Source organism: Lepidochelys olivacea, assembly GCF_965140295.1.
Source record: "Lepidochelys olivacea isolate rLepOli2 genome assembly, chromosome: 2".
NCBI lineage: Eukaryota > Metazoa > Chordata > Testudines > Cheloniidae > Lepidochelys > Lepidochelys olivacea.
Genome location: NC_140412.1, coordinates 21,982,186 through 22,001,173, shown reverse-complemented (window position 1 = coordinate 22,001,173; position 18,988 = coordinate 21,982,186). Strand labels below are relative to the sequence as shown.

At 45.0% G+C, this 18,988-nt stretch overlaps 1 long non-coding RNA gene across 1 annotated transcript in view; it reads right to left on the bottom strand.

Moving 5' to 3' along the window:
• Nucleotides 1-2,386: 2,386 nt before the first annotated feature.
• LOC311516954 overlaps nucleotides 2,387-18,988 on the bottom strand; it is a 48,542-nt gene continuing 31,940 nt past the window's right edge. The window contains exons 2-3 of the long non-coding RNA XR_014710536.1: nucleotides 10,845-10,999; nucleotides 2,387-2,559 (exon numbers count right to left, since the gene is read on the bottom strand). This is a non-coding gene — a long non-coding RNA (uncharacterized lncRNA). The remainder of the gene's footprint in view (nucleotides 2,560-10,844; nucleotides 11,000-18,988) is intronic.

Genomic DNA, 18,988 nt, shown 5'->3' with positions numbered 1-18,988 from the left:
GGTGTTCAAAATGTTGGAAGCAACTATCGGTATATCTACACAGCAATCAGGGATATGACTGTGGCATGTGTAGACGTACCCAAGCCAGTTTTACTCTAGCTGTTATGTTTTCATAGCGGACAAATGGAGAAATTAGATAAAAATATAAAATACTCTTGCTAGAAAGTTACAATATAACACTACTTTATTTCTTATAATTTAGAATGATATTGCAAAAGAACCCCAAAACAGAGAGAGACAAAGTAGGCTGCTCCCTAAAATAAAGAGGCATAACTCACCCCGTCTTGCTCTAGGCAGCTGGCTTCCAACTGATTCTGATTGTAAGTTTCCCACCAGAGCTCCCTAGCCTGCAAACAGAACCAGGAAACTCCATATTGATCAAGTGACAGTTTGCAATTCCAACACAATCCTCAGTACAACACACTAGCTAGCTTGAATAACAATAGAAATGAAGCTGGAGCAGCACAGGCGGCAGCATGGTCTGTACAAGCCTACCCAAGACCCTGGGTACATACTCAAGGGGCAAGCCTGTACAGCTAGTGCCCGTATTGTCACGACTTCACTGTTATTGTCATTTGAGCTAGTGAGAGCAAAGCTAGCTTGGATTTGTCTGTGTATGCTGTAGCCATGCTTCTGATTACAGTGAAGACGCACACTAAGAAGAGTTCTGTGTGGCTTGAAAGCTTGTCTCTCTCTTGTAGGACAGAAGTTGGTCCTATAAAAGATATTACCTCACCCACCTTGTCTATTTAAAGGGAAGTCCAGCTGACTGGTTTGGGCAGTATTTCTTTGATGGACAAGACCTTGAAACACAGTCTAAAAGTTAAGGAGCCAACGACGTGACAAGCCGTGAAGTGGTAAGTCCAGAACATGTGCATAGAGTAAAAGCGTATCATTACAAAACACTTACCCTGGTCAGCGCGTCATTCCGGACTCTACCCTTTCGCCTCCGATGGCCTGATTTAGCAAAGCACTGAAGCAAATGGGGCTAATTAACTTTAAGCACACGTTTAATTCATTGCTGATTCATGGCCATATTTCTTAGGGCTAGTCTACGCTACCGCACTAAACTGGCACCGCTGCATCGATGCCGCTGTAGCGCATCTGGCGAAGACACACTATGCCAATGGGAGAGTACTCTCTTGGCAGCATAATTACTCCATGGACCTCAACGAGACGTGGAAACTATGTGGACACAACTTTAAGTCGATGTAACTTATGTCGCTCAGGAGGGCTGCTTTTTCACACCCCTGAATGACGTAACCTATATCAACCTCAGCAGTAGTATAGACAATCCCTTAGACATCCCATAGTGGGGCAGCTGCTGCACTCCTGGAGAACAGGGGTTAAAAGCAGCCACAGCTGTGGCCAGCTCAATAAGGGCCCAGCTGGCCCTTATAAGAGGGCTGTGGGCCAGGAACTGAAGGAGTCTCTCTCCAGCCCTGGAGGGAGAAGGGCTAGCTGCCTGAGAGGAAGGTACCCAAACTGGAGCAGTGCTGGGGAATAGGGCAAGGAGCTGGGGAGCTCCAGCCTGGTAAAACCCCAGGCTGCAGGCCTTGTTGGAGGCCTACAGAGGTACTGGGGCTGCAGAGATACAGCCTGGGAATAGGCAAAGGCAGCAGGTCCTATCCCCTTGCCAGTGACGAGTGGCCATTACAGACTGCAGTCTGCCCCCAGTGAAAGGAGGCCAGTTGATGACTGGCAGTAGCCACTGAGGCAAGGTGGGGATAGAGGGTTGAGGGTTCCCTGAGAGGGGAGACCCAGAGTGTGGGGGTACTGCTGGGGCAGAACCCCGAGGAAAAGGGCACCGGAGTCCAGGAGGGACACGGGGCCTGAGGCAAATGAGACACTGGCCAGCAGAGGGCACTCAGAGGCTGAAGAGCTAATTCCCAAGATGACCAGCAGGAGGTGCTGCACCAGTGGGTCTTCACTTCGCTACACATCCATTTCTGTTCAGCTTTAAGATCATACATTAGGTGCCTGCAGGGAGGGTATTAGGACTCTCACTTTTTAATTGAAACATCATTTGACAGGTTTCAGAGTAGCAGCTGTGTTAGTCTGTATCCGCAAAAAGAAAAGGACTTGTGGCACCTTAGAGACTAGCAAATTTATTTGAGCATAAGCTTTCGTGAGCTACAGCTCACTTCATCGAGTTATTATTAGACTTATTTCAGATATTTGTGAAATATTTATGTAGTGTCCCACAAAGTATTAATAGCAAAGAGACTGCTCATAAATAAGTGTTCATCAGTGTAAGTAAAGGCTCCACAATCTGGCCCATTACTTGCTTTGTAGCATTTTATTTACATTATCAGAATCGCTTAAAAGTGCTGCGGCCTGAACCACAACTGTTTACAAGGCGGTGAACAACAGAAAGAGAGGGAGCCTCAGGCATGGAATACCACTTAAAAACACGTGACATGGAAAGGGACTTGCAAGTTATTCTTTTATAGCCTCAAAATATTTCTCCCAAGGTATTTTGTGTTACTGCTTCAGATAATCTTTTACTGGGCTCTTGAAAAACAGCTTCCACAGTGGAGAACAGCTTGAGAGGTTTACCTGTAAAAGCATAAGATGTCAGTCAAGATCATTTTGGTTCAGGCACTTTTTCTAATCTCACCTCTGGACAATGCTTGTCTTCTGCTCCCTATATTTTAGTGTCCTGTTTTGTAGATACGAAGTAAGCCTTTTCTTTTTAAAGTATAAAACAACTGAGGATCCATGTAGAAAATGCAAATTTAAGACACTTACAGCTCCTTAAAATGATTTAAAATGTACATGGTTCATTTACTTTGCTGTCATCTCTATCAATTTAACTGTGATTTATACCCATAATGGATTCTGACTTTGTACAATTAACTTCAAACAACCAGCAGATTTTTTACTTAATAATCTGTAGGGCAGCAAGAGAGAGTTTTAGATAAATCTTTATAATAGGTCTGTGTGGAACAAAGAATAAATCCAATAGCAGTATAAAATCAGTTTTTTAATCTATCCTGCAAGAAGAAATGAGGATAAAAAGTTATTCAGACTGAACTACAAAATAGCTGAAGACTAAACTGAGCCCAAGCCAGCATTATGTGTTTGACCTTGCTGTACTGAAATTTTCTTGCATTGTGAAATGTAACACCAGAGGAGACTGTTTCAATCATGCTGTCAAAGTGCTGCTTAAAAGCTGCCAAAGGCAATGGTGCACAGAAGACCCAATATCAAACTGAAAAAGCCAGGAGATATTCACACTCCGTTACCAGTATATTAGAGTTTTACCTCAACAAAATGGCACTGGAATCTATTTGGTTTCTACATGATTACTTTCTGTTGGCAAAACCAGAGCCAAAATTTTAAATCATCAACCTCTAAAAGACTACGGAAGACAATGCGGAACCTTTCAAATTATATTAATAATGGCATCCGATGAAGTGAGCTGTAGCTCACGAAAGCTTATGCTCAAATAAATTTGTTAGTCTCTATGGTGCCACAAGTACTCCTTTGTACTCCCAAGTACAAAGCCTTGGAAACAAGCAGGGAGAACTGGAGGTCCTGGTGATGTCAAGGAACTATGACGTGATCGGAATAACAGAGACTTGGTGGGATAACTCACATGACTGGAGTACTGTCATGGATGGTTATAAACTGTTCAGGAAGGACAGGCAGGGCAGAAAAGGTGGGGGAGTAGCACTGTATGTAAGGGAGCAGTATGACTGCTCAGAGCTCCGGTACGAAACTGCAGAAAAACCTGAGTGTCTCTGGATTAAGTTTAGAAGTGTGTGCAACAAGAGTGATGTAGTGGTGGGAGTCTGCTATAGACCACCGGACCAGGGGGATGAGGTGGATGAGGCTTTCTTCCGGCAGCTCACGGAAGCTACTAGATCGCATGCCCTGATTCTCATGGGTGACTTTAATTTTCCTGATATCTGCTGGGAGAGCAATACAGCGGTGCATAGACAATCCAGGAAGTTTTTGGAAAGCGTAGGGGACAATTTCCTGGCGCAAGTGCTAGAGGAGCCAACTAGGGGGGGCGCTTTTCTTGACCTGCTGCTCACAAACTGGATAGAATTAGTGGGGGAAGCAAAAGTGGATGGGAATCTGGGAGGCAGTGACCATGAGTTGGTTGAGTTCAGGATCCTGACGCAGGGAACAAAGGTAAGCAGCAGGATACGGACCCTGGACTTCAGGAAAGCAGACTTCGACTCCCTCAGGGAACGGATGGCCAGGATCCCCTGGGGGACTAACTTGAAGGGGAAAGGAGTCCAGGAGAGCTGGCTGTATTTCAAGGAATCCCTGTTGAGGTTACAGGAACAAACCATCCCGATGAGTCGAAAGAATAGTAAATATGGCAGGCGACCAGCTTGGCTTAATGGTGAAATCCTAGCGGATCTTAAACATAAAAAAGAAGCTTACAAGAAGTGGAAGGTTGGACATATGACCAGGGAAGAGTATAAAAATATTGCTCGGGCATGTAGGAATGTTATCAGGAGGGCCAAATCGCACCTGGAGCTGCAGCTAGCCAGAGATGTCAAGAGTAACAAGAAGGGTTTCTTCAGGTATGTTGGCAACAAGACGAAAGCCAAGGAATGTGTGGGCCCCTTACTGAATGAGGGAGGCAACCTAGTGACAGAGGATGTGGAAAAAGCTAATGTACTCAATGCTTTTTTTGCCTCTGTTTTCACTAACAAGGTCAGCTCCCAGACTGCTGCGCTGGGCATCACAAAATGCGGAAGAGATGGCCAGCCCTCTGTGGAGATAGAGGTGGTTAGGGACTATTTAGAAAAGCTGGACGTGCACAAGTCCATGGGGCCGGACGAGTTGCATCCGAGAGTGCTGAAGGAATTGGCGGCTGTGATTGCAGAGCCACTGGCCATTATCTTTGAAAACTCGTGGCGAACCGGGGAAGTCCCGGATGACTGGAAAAAGGCTAATGTAGTGCCAATCTTTAAAAAAGGGAAGAAGGAAGATCCTGGGAACTACAGGCCAGTCAGCCTCACCTCAGTCCCTGGAAAAATCATGGAGCAGGTCCTCAAAGAATCAATCCTGAAGCACTTGCATGAGAGGAAAGTGATCAGGAACAGCCAGCATGGATTCACCAAGGGAAGGTCATGCCTGACTAATCTAATCGCCTTTTATGATGAGATTACTGGTTCTGTGGATGAAGGGAAAGCAGTGGATGTATTGTTTCTTGACTTTAGCAAAGCTTTTGACACGGTCTCCCATAGTATTCTTGTCAGCAAGTTAAGGAAGTATGGGCTGGATGAATGCACCATAAGGTGGGTAGAAAGCTGGCTAGATTGTCGGGCTCAACGGGTAGTGATCAATGGCTCCATGTCTAGTTGGCAGCCGGTATCAAGTGGAGTGCCCCAAGGGTCGGTCCTGGGGCCGGTTTTATTCAATATCTTCATAAATGATCTGGAGGATGGTGTGGATTGCACTCTCAGCAAATTTGCGGATGATACTAAACTGGGAGGAGTGGTAGATACGCTGGAGGGGAGGGATAGGATACAGAAGGACCTAAACCAATTGGAAGATTGGGCCAAAAGGAATCTGATGAGGTTCAATAAGGATAAGTGCAGGGTCCTGCACTTAGGACGGAAGAACCCAATGCACAGCTACAGACTAGGGACCGAATGGCTAGGCAGCAGTTCTGCGGAAAAGGACCTAGGGGTGACAGTGGACGAGAAGCTGGATATGAGTCAGCAGTGTGCCCTTGTTGCCAAGAAGGCCAATGGCATTTTGGGATGTATAAGTAGGGGCATAGCGAGCAGATCGAGGGATGTGATCGTTCCCCTCTATTCGACATTGGTGAGGCCTCATCTGGAGTACTGTGTCCAGTTTTGGGCCCCACACTTCAAGAAGGATGTGGATAAATTGGAGAGAGTCCAGCGAAGGGCAACAAAAATGATTAGGGGACTGGAACACATGAGTTATGAGGAGAGGCTGAGGGAGCTGGGATTGTTTAGCCTGCAGAAGAGAAGAATGAGGGGGGATTTGATAGCTGCTTTCAACTACCTGAAAGGGGGTTCCAAAGAGGATGGCTCTAGACTGTTCTCAATGGTAGCAGATGACAGAACGAGGAGTAATGGTCTCAAGTTGCAGTGGGGGAGGTTTAGATTGGATATTAGGAAAAACTTTTTCACTAAGAGGGTGGTGAAACACTGGAATGCGTTACCTAGGGAGGTGGTAGAATCTCCTTCCTTGGAGGTTTTTAAGGTCAGGCTTGACAAAGCCCTGGCTGGGATGATTTAACTGGGAATTGGTCCTGCTTTGAGCAGGGGGTTGGACTAGATGACCTTCTGGGGTCCCTTCCAACCCTGATATTCTATGATTCTTTTCTTTTTGCGAATACAGACTAACAAGGCTGCTACTCTGAAACCTACCATTAATGACACAGTGTCTCTACATGAAAGGGAATTCTCACAGATCGACTTTCTTTCGAGATACAGCTCCTTTCACTCCCCCTTGAACAGCTAAGTTTCTCATCAGCTGTTATGGAACTTCTAGAACCAAAACACGGGTTTAGTGAAAAAGCAAAGTTTCTATCCCTACTGCAGGGACAGCAGAGAAATTCTGCAATAGGGGTGGGAGATGGGATGTCTTCAGCCACTGATGATTGTCCCATCTGGGAAAAGAAAGCTGCATAAGAAGGGTGAGCATTTCGGTAGTGTTTGCACTAGGAAGTGAAGTGGAAAGGAAGCAGATTTTCTCTGAGATGAGACAATGCAACACTGAAAGTGATTTGCAAACTATCTTAGCACTGAAAAACTCTAGCTGCAAGAACCCATCTTGCTTTTTTGGCTGCAAGAAGCCATTTATTTGGAGTCATTCATTTGGCTGAAGAAGGATGAGTTAGCCTATGGCATCTGGAAAATGTGCACTTTGCCTACCTAGTATTTTAAACCACACCTTTAACCATGAGAGCTGAGGCATTTCATGGGCCAGGTCAGTCCCTGACATGGCTAATAAGCAGGTTGGCCACAGCACAACATCAGATAAAAGGTTCAAAAGCACCTTAGTTTCTTAGGGCCCAAGTTACTTAAGTCTTTCTGAAAACATCACTCATCCCTTACTGATGTAAGCCCTGTGGCCTCAAGCCTGTGGTGTTTGTTAGAATCTTAAAAGGAACCCCTTAGATTCCTGAATGCAGTCCTTTTCGCGGCTGCTGACAACACCTGACAGAAGGATGATGCATAGAGCTTGATTTTTTTTGTCCAGGAACAAAGACCCTATACAGCTTTAAAATAAAGAGCCGTCACCAGGAACATTTTGAAATTCTTGTTAAGAAACTGCAGAAATGAATATTTTCATCTGCATAAATAGCTTATTTAAAAAAAACAACCAATTTAATAATTTTGACAAAGAAAACTTTGGAGAGAATCAGACAGACGAATTCTAAGCAATAGCTAAGGACGTTAGGAGTTTTCATACCAAATCACCATTTCCTGAGGGATAAAATTTTGAAGAGCCAATAAATTCTGTTCAGGTAGCTGAGGAACTAAACTTTCTGTGAAACTGGTCGGTGAACCCAACAAAATCAAATCTTGCCCCAACAACACGGAAGTAGCTGTGCATGTGGGCTGTTTTCTCTTTACTTTTAATGGGTATAGTAATAAACTTTTAATGGAATAAAATAATAATAAACATGTAACCTGAAGTGGGTTGGAAAGACAGAGGTAAGTCAAAGTGTTTAACGATAACTCTTATCTGTGTTATTAACCAAGAAAACCAGATCAGCAATCATTAGCCATAGTATTTTTTTATATTTGAAGTTTAACAAGTCATTTTAAAGAATTGTAAGAGAGGTTTAATTGCTTTATTTTATATAAAAACACCTACAGTGTTTCGGTATAACTTTATGATGTCCATTGTCATTTGTCTGTCATATTAATATACCCACAAAACATGAAAACCAGGTAATTAGTTTCTGTATTTCATTTCAAATTAATCTGAATATCTGGGAGAGTTCCAGAACCCTAAATCATTTATTTCTCTCATGAGGCTGGAAGTTTAAATCCAAAATTTCAAAAGTTACTTAAACTCGCTTTCGCTGGGGAAAAAATGAAAGAATTGTTTACTTGGAAAAGTGACCTTTCTCAAATAGCTAGGCTCCTGCTGAGCTGTGGGGATTGAAAAGACAACAGCAGAACCACAGCAGTTCTGATTTAAATGATAAATCTCATAAGAGCTCTGCTATGGCCCTGAATGTTGTGCTGTTGGCTGAGTCATTTGAAATGAATGTACAAAATCCAGCAGTGTTATTGATGATTTAGATTGTGCGATAGGGGGGTATGGTGCTTTACAAACATAAGAAAAGAAATTTATGAACATCAGGGCTGGATCCTGAAATGCTCCTTGCCTGTTTGCATATAGAGCCCCACTGAGGTCAATGGGGTTTTGTGCAAGAGCAGGGGTTTTGCTGACAGAAGCCCATTGCAGGTTCGGTGCATAAGGGTTTACTGCAGAAGGGCACACTAGATGATCACAGTGGTGGTTCCTTCTGTCTTTATAAGCTATGAATCCTGAAACACTTTGGTGAAATGCTGTCTCCATTGAAGTCAGTGGAAGCTTTGCCATTAACCACAGTGGGGCCAGGATTTCATCCATGGATTTTAGTGGGAGTAATTCCAGTGAGGGCTAGCCACACGAGTAAAGAGCTGCAGGGACTAGACACCACTACATTGCAGGGGGTGGAAACGGTGTGGATATAAAACAAGGAGAAAGAAAAAAATGAATAATAGTTAATGGATGAAAAAAAATGACATTTCTGCCCAAAAATTGTGCACCTACTCTGGTTAGAAACAACACCAGAAAATTACTGTTGAAGTGGTAGAAAAACATTTCTAATTGATTTCAGTTGATTTTGTACATTTGTCAGCACTTTGTATATAGTCAGACAGTTAGGATCTTCCTTGCTGCAAAGACCCATCTAACCATGTAAAGGGGAGCAGAAACCCCCTCCACAATTTAGTTTAAGGAATTGTTTCATAAAATCATGACATAGTGGGCCAGATCCTCATCTAGTGTAAATCCATGTAGACATCAGTGGAACCCAACACTCTTAACACAACTGAGGATTTGGCCCACCATGTAAAGAAGTTTTAAGTAACCTGGCAGATAAATATATCGCTTCCCCACAAATTCCACTAATCTGGGATGCAGGAAGGGCAATATTCACTCTTTGTCCCATGGCAGGTGCCTCTAGAAACACGAGATGTTTTCCACTAGACAGGAGATATTCCCACTGTGATACCCAATTCTAGCTTTGAGCCTTGAGATGTTCTGAGATATTGGACTTCCCAGCAAGAACATTTTTGTTTAGGCAAAAAAAGTTATGTAAGATTTTTACCAGTTTTTTAAATCTATGACTTATATTTTTTCTTCCGCTCTTAAGGCTTTACAATTGGACTCTTGGGAGCTAAGGAACCCTGGTTTTGTAAACTGAGGGATATGAAATATAGATTCAATAAAATATTGTAAGACTCCCATTTCTAAAATAGATTTTCTGTAAGATGTGGTATATACAGAATGCATGGTGATGCAGGAGGAAGGTTTTTCTGACACTTGTTTAGGAACAGCTGCATAATTCACTCGTGGCTTCGCCTCCTGTGAGTAATGGACCCACCCTGAACTCGTGCCCTTAAAACCTTTGTATCACATCATCATGTGCTCTCTATGCACTATAGGCAGCAGTGGTAGTGCTCGCTATAGTGAAAATTGTCTGACACTTTCAGTTGCTAGATCCTGTTTTGCATTGCTTGTAACTTTGCTAAACTGGAACCATGCTAGCTGTCTGCATCAGACTGAGGTTTTTTGAAAGCTCTGCTGAAATGGCTCCACCATTTCTGACAATGAGATTATGGAAAAATACATCATTTTGCCCACGTTCAAAAATTCTTACAACCACTTCACTGTCCCCATTCAATTGCCTTAAACATAAGAGCATTCACCAGCCACCTCGACAGCATCAAAGAATGATTCAATTATCAGCTCAGCAGGGGCAGAATGACAGTTGAAGGTGCTTTTGGTAGACTGAAGGGACGCTGGTGTTGTTTACTTGCCAGATTAGATCTCAGTGAGAAAATATCCCAATGATTATGCAGGCACAACAGACAGCTATAACATCTGTGAAGCAAAGAGGGAGAAGTTGCCGCTGGGGTCAGGGCCAGATTTCCAATTAGGCACAGTAGGCAGGTGCCTAGAAGCACCAGCATTTTAGGGGTGCCTAAAAGTTAAACGTGAGTTAAAAGTTTCATTTTGTACAGAAAACACAAAGATCAGCTGTAGTCGGTGCGAGGGGAGGGGAGTGCTGAAGATGCTGTGCCTAGGGGCATGTAAGATGTAAATCTGGACCTGGCTGGGGCGGACGGTGATGTGGAACAGTTGTCTGCTGTGCTTGAACAGCTGGACATAAGGGCTATCTGGCTCAGGGAAGCTTTGAAAGAACACTTTAATAGGGAGTCACAGTAATGTGTTGTTCTGTGCCATGCTCCATCTGGTCCTGCAGTCTGAGGGTCTGTTAGGAATTGCGTGGTGCTCGCATCACATCTAGAACTGTAACACTGACAATGCACCTATTAATGTAGTGGTATGTGCTATACATTTTTGATTCAGACACTGTGTGTTTGTGTGTCACTGATTGTGTTCCCTGCTTTCACTGCCACCACGCATTATGCAGCATCTGTTGGGAACTAATAAAAATGAATTATTTTCCAAACAAAAGAATTTTACTGACTAATGAAAACACCTCAAAAAATTCTGCAAAGGTCAAAAGTAAATACATTAAAATCATAATAAATTTGAGACAGAGCATAAAGAAGAGGAAGGACATTCATGTGCATTTTAGCTATGCATACATCCACTGTGGCTCTCACAGATCAGTGTATATGAAGCTGTGGTTGTCCTTACTGTCCCTTGGTGTGGAGTGGTAGGAGTAGGGATGTGGCCCCTGATGCCATGTGGAGTGCTGAGGTGGAGCATAGGGAGATGCTGTGCTGCAGTTCTCCATGGCCTGGAAAGAGAGAAAAGCCCAGGATTATAGGCCTTGTAGGTCCACAAGAGTCTGCAACATCTGGCCTTCGTGCATCTGAAGAAGTGGTGTTTTACCCATGAAAGCTTATGCTTAGTCTTTAAGGTGCCACCAGACTTCTTGTTTTTGTGGATACAGACTAACACGGCAACTCCCTGATACTTGCAATATCTGTGTTTGCTGCCAGAGAAGCCCCATTATGTCCTGGTGCATCTCCCTCTCCTCTCCCTGCTGGGCCTTTCTCCTGTCCACTCTTTCCCTCTCCCTGTAGTCTGTGATATTCATTCTCCAAACCCTCTGTTCATGGTCTGATGCACCACTGGCTTGCAGCATCTCACAGAACAGATCACCCCGAGACCTCTTCTTTCTCCTCCGTATCTGGCTCAGATGTTCCGCTTGTGTGGCAACGAAAACCCTCGAGGCCGCAACTGCAGCAGCTACAGCTACAGCACTCAGAAATTCCATTGTCAGTATGGTCATAATGGAAATCAAAAGTTAAGGTTCAGAACCCCCTTTCCTTGCTCCCCTAAAGTTTTAAGCAAGATGTGCTTATTGACACTTCTGCTTCACACTGGTTGTGCAGGGCAACACTCACAGCACTAGCCCTGGTAAGTATGGCTCACCAGGGGTGAGGGAAATGAAAGAATTCCTTGGTTGCATGAAACTAGATGGGAGCATACAGCAATGGCACTGAATCCTGGCACCATTTTCTACAGCCAGTGGTGATTTTAGCTGATACCTGACTCCTGAGAATAACAAAGGCACAGAGAACACAACAGTTGCTGACGTCCTGAAACTGCCCAGGCCCCTATGCAGCTAGCCTGAGCACCGCAATGGTGCCTACTGAAGTTATCACTGACTAGCATGGAAAAGTGTCCTGCTGTGCAAGAAGAAATAAGGCAGCCATCCCTTGAAACCTTTAGGAGAGGACTGCAGAGTACCACCCTGAAAGTTTCATTGAGATCTCTCAGGAGAATTCAAGTGACATCCTGGTGTCTGCAAACAAAGTGCTCCTCATGGCCTCTCCACAAACTCTACAGGGGAATGAAAACTAAATAACTCTACCTCTCTTTGCTGTATCTTTTCTAGTATGAGTAAATTCATGTGACTTTCATAGCTGTGTTCTGCTAAGTTGCGGGTGTCATCACTCTAATGGGAAATAAATTTACACATTTCCCCAAGGTTCCTTCCTCTGCACTAGTCTCATCCATGCTTATCTCCTGCAACTGACTTGACAGCAATGGAGTCTCAAACAGGTCCTGGCTCGCAACATAGCTGGGCCTCCCCCGGTAGCAAATCCCCCATCCCCTCTGCCTCCTCCACACATAGGTGCTGGAATTAGGGGTGCTGAGGGTGCTGCTACCCACCCTGGCTTGAAGTGTTTTCCATTATATACAGGGCTTACAGTATGATTCAGCACCCCCACTATAAAAATAGTCCCAGCATCCCACCTCCACATCTTCCTCATCCTCGCTGTTCATGGCTGGAGGCTGACTCTCAAGCTTCTGGAGGTATCCCTGGTGGCGGTGTGGTCTCCCCCAGGTATGACATGCAGCTCTTTGTAAATGCCACAGATCTGCAACTTGGCACCAGATTGATTGTTGGCCTCTCTGACTTTCTGATATGCCTGCTGCAGTTCCTTTGCTTGTATGTGACACTGCTGCTGATCCTTTTCGTACTCCTCCTTCTGCATCCTCTGTTCAATCTGCCTATAGATGTTGATGTTTCTATGGCTGGTCCAGAGCTGTGCTTGTACAGCCTATTCTTCCCACAGGCCCAGGATGTGACGGTGCCCCCCATAAGGCTTTATGGAGATATGCTTATGAATGTATATATGGCATAACTAGAATATGTTTTATGCTACATCTGCCATGTAGCATATCTCTGTAGAGGTTATGATCTACTGAGTCTATTAATCCTATTTGTATGCATGTGTCATTTTTGTATTCGAAGTTATGAATATTGGCTGTGTACTGGCTTGATTTTTAAGTAAACTTTGTAAAGCATTTGGTCAGCTTCTTGAAAAAGGAATGTGCAAATCAAGAAGCACTTAAAGTACAATGGATCTTGGAATGCTCCAATCCACATAAGAAGTCTACTTGAGGACATTCAAGGTAGCATGTGACCCATGGCTGCTACCTGGTAAGAAACTGTGAGCCATGGATGGACATGTGACTTACCCAGGTGACTCCAGAACTCCATCTTGGAGCTGGACTTTGCATAGGAGAGAGGAGGGGGTCTCTAACCAAAAGAGAAAGTCTATTTAAGCCCATGGGAGACCCCTCCATTTTGTCTTCAACTGGCTAAGGAGATAGCCTCTGCACCCCCCAAGGATACCTAAAAGAAACTGGAACAAAAGACAGTAACTACAGAGGGTGTGAGTGATTACTGGACCCAGACTAGAAGGAGATTAGTCTGTAAAAGGAAGCTTACTGGAACTGGTGAGGTTTTGTCTGTATTCAATTTTATTAGACATAGACTTGCGGGTTTTATTTTATTTTGCTTGGTAATTCACTTTGTTCTGTCTGTTACTACTTGGAACCACTTAAATCCTACTTTCTGTATTTAATAAAATCACTTTTTACTTATTAATTAACCCAGAGTATGTATTAATACTTGGGGGAGCAAACAGCTGTGCATCTCTCTCTATCAGTGTTATAGAGGGCAAACAATTTATGAGTTTACCCTGTGTAAGCTTTATACAGGGTAAAACGGATTTATTTACGGTTTAGACCCCATTGGGAGTTGGGCATCTGAGTGTTAAAGACAGGCACACTTCTGTAAACTACTTTCAGTTCAGCCTACAGCTGTCAGGGGATGTGGTTCAGATCTGGGTCTGGGTTTACAGCAGGCTAGCGGGTCTGGCTCAAACCAGGCAGGGCACTGAAGTCCTAAGCTGACTGGGCAAGAAAGCAGGAGCAGAAGTAGTCTTGGCACATCAGGTGGCAGGTCCTAGAGGTTTTTCTGTGATCCAACCCATCACACAGGAGATCAAGTATCTCCTGTCTACTCCAGGCCAGAGCACTTCTGGAGTACATAGCTGGCAGGGTCATCTGGGCAGTTTCACACAACACTGGAGAACTGCTAATGCTCACCAAGATGTACAATTAGGAAAGGGCATTTCAAACATTCACAGGGTTTTAAAGGGGATGGGGGTGAACTTCTGATCTCTGTGACCCCTGTGCATGGAGTTCACAATGGTGACTGAAGCAGTCAGTATCAGGCATATGGGACAGCTGCTGGAGGACTGTCACAGTTGATATAGGTGACGCAATATCTACACTTGCGTTGTATTAACCTCAGTACATTGACCATGGCTCAGCACCGCTCAGGGAGGTGGTGTTATTATGTCAGCATAAAGAAGAGCTTACATCAGTGGGAGACAAATTTTAGTGTACTCAGACACATGCAAAACTAGGTCAATGCAAGGCGGCTTACACTGACCCAACTTTGTAGTGTGGACCAGTCCTCAGTTTCTATTCTGTGTTGTTTTTCTTTTCTCTCTCTCTCACACGCACACACACACACTGCTCAGCAAAACCCCTCTCCCTGCACTCAGTCCAAATCCCTGTGCAGGTTCACAACACTTTTGTCTTAGGTGAGGGGAGGTCTGTGATTAATTTATCCCAATAGTTATGTCAATTGAAGGCTGTGTTCACACCCAATCTCAAAGAGGTTTGAGCATAAGCTTTTGTGAGCTACAGCTCACTTATATGTTAGTCTCTAAGGTGCCACAAGTACTCCTTTTCTTTTTGCGGATACAGACTAACACGGGCTGTGTCATAAATATAAAGGGAAGGGTAAACCCCTTTGAAATCCCTCCTGGCCAGGGGAAAGCTCCTCTCACCTGTAAAGGGTTAAGAAGCTAAAGGTAACCTCGCTGGCACCTGACCAAAATGACCAATGAGGAGACAAGATACTTTCAAAAGCTGGGAGGAGGGAGAGAAACAAAGGGTCTGTCTGTAGTCGTCTTGGCCGGGGACAGAACAGGAATGGAGTCTTAGAACTTTTAGTAAGTAATCTAGCTAGGTATGTGTTAGATTATGATTTCTTTAAATGGCTGAGAAAAAAATTGTGCTGAATAGAATAACTATTTCTGTCTGTGTATCTTTTTTGTAACTTAAGGTTTTGCCTAGAGGGGTTCTCTATGTTTTTGAATCTAATTACCCTGTAAGATATATACCATCCTGATTTTACAGGGGGGATTTCTTTATTTCTATTTACTTCTATTTTTTATTAAAAGTCTTCTTGTAAAACACTGAATGCTTTTTCATTGTTCTCAGATCCAAGGGTTTGGGTCTGTGGTCACCTATGCAAATTGGTGAGGCTTTTTATCCAACATTTCCCAGGAAAGGGGGAGTGCAAGTGTTGGGAGGATTGTTCATTGTTCTTAAGATCCAAGGGTCTGGGTCTGTAGTCACCTAGGCAAATTGGTGAGGCTTTTTACCAAACCTTGTCCAGGAAGTGGGGTGCAAGGTTTTGGGAAGTATTTTGGGGGGAAGGACGCGTCCAAACAGCTCTTCCCCAGTAACCAGTATTAGTTTGGTGGTGGTAGCGGCCATTCCAAGGATAACGGGGGTAATATTTGTTACCTTGGGGAAGTTTTGACCTAAGCTGGTAAAGATAAGCTTAGGAGGTTTTTCATGCAGGTCCCCACATCTGTACCCTAGAGTTCAGAGTGGGGGAGGAACCTTGACATGGTGGCACAGTGGTGGGATTAACCTGAAATCATTTTGAGATCCAGTTGAGATTTTTTGAACTAGAAATACAGATTTTAAAAAGGAATTTTTAGGAAGTCCAGAAGGCAGCTTTGAAACTGAAAGCAGCTTGGTTTCTCTCTGCTTTGTGCCCAAGCAGAGACAAAAGGGGATTATCTTGTGAATTGCAGGTTTTCTTTGCCTAGAGGCAGGGTACTTAACTCCTGCAGGGAAATTCACAGTCTTCCAACCCAGAGGTTTTTTTTTCTTTTCTTCCTAAAAGTAAATAGGGGGTGTGTGCTCTACCCATTTGCCTGGAGACAAAAGTGGCAGGGTTTTTTTAGGATTTTGATTTTTTTTTGTTTTACAAGGAGTACAGGTTTGAAAAGAATTTTTTTTTTTCTTTGGGCTGGGTAAGCAGTTTTCCAAGTAGTTGGAGGTTTTTTGCTTTAATTTGGGCCCAGAGCAGAGACAAGGGAATTGTCTTTTTCTGTAGGCTGACAATCACTATCAGAGAATAGGTATTCTATTCCAGCACAGCAAAATTTTACAGCCAAGTTTTGTTTGTTTATTTCTAAACCTCGGGTGTAAAGTTAGTTAAAAACAGAGAGGTTAGAATGGCCAAATCCTCAGCTCGACTACAGCTGGAATTAGCCAAATTGCAGGCTGAGGAAAAACAAAGGGAACATGAAAGACAGATAGAACTCATGCGGCTGGAGAAGGAGGTACAGGAGGCTGCCCACAAGAGGGAAATGGAGGCAAGGAAGCATGTGGAGGAGATGGAGAGGATAAAGGCCCAGCAGAATATACCAACAAACCCTAGCAATCCTTCTCCAGGTACCACTTCCCATCCCAGAAAGTTCCCCACCTACAAGGCAGGTGATGATACTGAGGCCTTCTTAGAAAACTTCGAAAGGGCCTGCCTTGGGTACAACATCTCTACTGACCAATACATGGTAGAGCTGAGGCCGCAGCTCAGTGGACCCTTAGCTGAGGTGGCAGCTGAAATGCCTAAAGAACACATGAACAAGTATGAACTGTTTAAATCCAAGGCGAGAGTCAGAATGGGGATAACACCCGAGCAGTCTCGTCGGAGGTTCAGAGCCCTAAGGTGGAAACCAGACATGTCATTTACCCGACATGCCTACCACATTGTAAAACATTGGGATGCCTGGATATCAGGAGCAAGTGTTGAATCTCCAGTAAATTTGCCCTTCCTAATGCAAATGGAACAATTCTTAGAGGGTGTTCCTGAGGAAATAGAAAGATACATCCTAGATGGGAAACCCAAAACTGTAATTGAGGCAGGAGAGATTGGAGCCAGATGGGTGGAGGTGGCAGAGAAGAAGAAAACTGGTCGCAGTTGGAGCGGAGACCAGAAGGGACCACCCCAGACCACACCCTATTACCGGGGGCCGCCCAAAGCCCCACCTACCTCCCAAAGAACCCTCCAGACCCCTTATCGTCCCACCACCCCGTTCTCCAGCAACCCACCTCGCCCCGGTGACCCGTCAGCTGGACGATGTTTTAAATGTAACGAGCTGGGGCATGTAAAGGCCAACTGCCCCAAGAACCCCAACAGGTTACAGTTCATTGCACCGGAATCACACCAGAGGTCCACAGGCCCAGATACCTCCCAGATACCCTTGGAGCGGAGGGAAACTGTGAGTGTGGGTGGGAAGAAGGTCACCGCGTGGAGGGACACCGGAGCACAAGTGTCAACTATCCATGCTTCCTTAGTGGACCCCAATTTAATCAACCCAGAGATCCAAGTGACGATTCAACCCTTCAAGTCCAACTCTTTCAATTTGCCTACAGCCAAGTTGCCTGTCCAGTACAAGGGCTGGTCAGGAATGTGGACTTTTGCAGTCTATGATGATTATCCCATCTCCATGCTGTTGGGGGAAGACTTGGCCAATCATGTGAAGCAGGCCAAGAGGGTGGGAATGGTCACCCGCAACCAGGCTAAACAAGCCGTGAGGCCTAGCTCTGTTCCGGAAACTTCTATCAGGACCCAGTCAGAGGTGATGGACCTGGACCCCAGGCCAATGTCTGCAACAGCAGTAGTGGATCCAGTCCCAGAGACCCAGACGGAACCAGTCCCAGAACCGGAACCAGCCAAACAACCAACACCAGACCCCGTGCCAGCACTGAATCCAGTACTTGCAACCTCAACACCAGAGGGCCCCACCGAACCTGAACTGGCAGCAGCCGATAACCCTACACAAGAGGCTCAGCCGGAGCCTGAATCCCAACATAGTGCACCAGCGGAGAGCGGTTCACAGTCAACAGAAACAGCTCCATCCCCTATATCGCTTCCAGAGGGACCAAGCCTATGTCCCCAATCCAATGAGGAACTGATGTCTCCAGCATCAAGGGAACAGTTCCAGACCGAACAGGAAGCAGATGAAAGCCTCCAGAGAGCTTGGACGGCGGCACGGAGCAACCCACCGCCTCTCAGCTCTTCTAATCGATCCAGAGAATTAAAGGTTTGTCAGTTTACAGCCCAGGGAGGAGACGACGCTGAGTGGCCTGAAGGTGTCTACTACGAAGGGAAATGTGCTGGTGGTGTGGAAGAGGTGAACCTCTCCATGACCCTTGGGCGTATGCAGCGACAGCAGATCCAGGAGCTGTGCACTAGCTACGCGCCAACGTTCTCAGCCACCCCAGGACTGACTGAACGGGCATACCACTCCATTGACACAGGTAATGCTCACCCAATTAGGGTCCACCCTTACCGGGTGTCTCCTCAAGCTAAAACTGCTATAGAACGGGAGATCCAGGATATGTTACAGATGGGTGTAATCCGCCCCTCTGAAAGTGCATGGGCATCTCCAGTGGTTCTAGTTCCCAAACCAGATGGGGAAATACGTTTTTGCGTGGACTACCGTAAGCTAAATGCTGTAACTCGCCCAGACAATTATCCAATGCCACGCACTGATGAACTATTAGAGAAACTGGGACGGGCCCAGTTCATCTCTACCTTGGACTTAACCAAGGGGTACTGGCAGGTACCGCTAGATGAATCTGCCAAGGAAAGGTCAGCCTTCATCACACATCTCGGGCTGTATGAATTTAATGTACTCCCTTTCGGGCTGCGAAATGCACCCGCCACTTTCCAAAGACTTGTAGATGGTCTCCTAGCGGGATTAGGAGAATATGCAGTTGCCTACCTTGACGATGTGGCCATATTTTCGGATTCCTGGGCAGACCACCTGGAACATCTACAAAAAGTCCTTGAGCGCATAAGGGAGGCAGGACTAACTGTTAAGGC